Here is a 1,089-nt window from a genome sequence, read left to right as displayed (position 1 = left end):
TTTTCACTGAGATTTAGTATCAAATTGTTGCACCACTTGAATTGTGGTATGCGTTTCATTGTGAAATTTCAAGACATGGTTAGACTTTACACTTGAGGGAACGTGCCTTCTTAGCTTAGTTGGTAGAGCACCCGCTTAGTAAGCGGGAGGTCGTCGGTTCAACTCCGGCAGAAGGCTAGCTCTGAGTCCGTTTGTCGAAAACCGACTGAATTTCGTAATTTTTCACTGAAATTTAGTATCAAATTGTTGCACCACTTGAATTGTGGTATGCGTTTCATTGAGAAATTCCACGACATGGTTAGACTTTAGACTTGCAAGACTGTGCCTTCTTAGCTTAGTTGGTAGAGCACCCGCTTAGTAAGCGGGAGGTCGTCGGTTCACCTCCGGCAGAAGGCTTGCTCTTAGTCCGTTTGTCGAAAACCGACTGAATTTCGTAATTTTTCACTGAAATTTAGTACCAAATTGTTGCACCACTTGAATTGTGGTATGCGTTTCATTGTGGAATTCTATGGCATGGTTAGACTTTAAACTTGCGAGACCGTGCCTTCTTAGCTTAGTTGGTAGAGCACCCGCTTAGTAAGCGGGAGGTCGTCGGTTCAACTCCGGCAGAAGGCTTGCTCTGAGTCCGTTTGTCGAAAACCGACTGCATTTCGTAATTTTTCACTGAAATTTAGTACCAAATTGTTGCACCACTTGAATTGTGGTATGCGTTTCATTGAGAAATTTCACGACATGGTTAGACTTTAGACTTGCAAGACCGTGCCTTCTTAGCTTAGTTGGTAGAGCACCCGCTTAGTAAGCGGGAGGTCGTCGGTTCAACTCCGGCAGAAGGCTTGCTCTGAGTTCGTTTGTCGGAAACCGACTGCATTTCGTAATTTTTCACTGAAATTTAGTACCAAATTGTTGCACCACTTGAATTGAGGTATGCGTTTCATTGTGGAATTCTATGGCATGGTTAGACTCCACACTCGAGGGAACGTACCTTCTTAGCTTAGTTGGTAGAGCACCCGCTTAGTAAACGGGAGGTCGTCGGTTCAACTCCGGCAGAAGGCTTGCTCTGAGTTCGTTGGTCGGAAACCGACTGCATTT

General features: G+C 44.8%; 5 non-coding genes across 5 annotated transcripts; all 5 read left to right on the top strand.

Annotated features, from left to right (window-relative positions):
- Positions 1–104: 104 nt before the first annotated feature.
- Positions 105–177, top strand: Pmar_PMAR025486. The gene has a single exon. It is a non-coding gene; the product is annotated as a tRNA-Thr (tRNA).
- A 146-nt stretch (positions 178–323) lies between these two features.
- On the top strand, positions 324–396 carry Pmar_PMAR025485. The gene has a single exon. It is a non-coding gene; the product is annotated as a tRNA-Thr (tRNA).
- A 146-nt stretch (positions 397–542) lies between these two features.
- Pmar_PMAR025484 lies at positions 543–615 on the top strand. Its single transcript has one exon. It is a non-coding gene; the product is annotated as a tRNA-Thr (tRNA).
- A 146-nt stretch (positions 616–761) lies between these two features.
- Pmar_PMAR025483 lies at positions 762–834 on the top strand. The gene has a single exon. It is a non-coding gene; the product is annotated as a tRNA-Thr (tRNA).
- Positions 835–980: 146 nt separating this feature from the next.
- On the top strand, positions 981–1,053 carry Pmar_PMAR025482. Its single transcript has one exon. It is a non-coding gene; the product is annotated as a tRNA-Thr (tRNA).
- The last annotated feature ends 36 nt before the right edge of the window (positions 1,054–1,089 follow it).

Source organism: Perkinsus marinus (genome assembly GCF_000006405.1).
Source record: "Perkinsus marinus ATCC 50983 genomic scaffold scf_1104296955152, whole genome shotgun sequence".
Lineage (NCBI taxonomy): Eukaryota > Perkinsozoa > Perkinsida > Perkinsidae > Perkinsus > Perkinsus marinus.
Note: the sequence above shows the minus strand (reverse complement) of the source record. Positions and strands in the feature narration are given on the sequence as shown.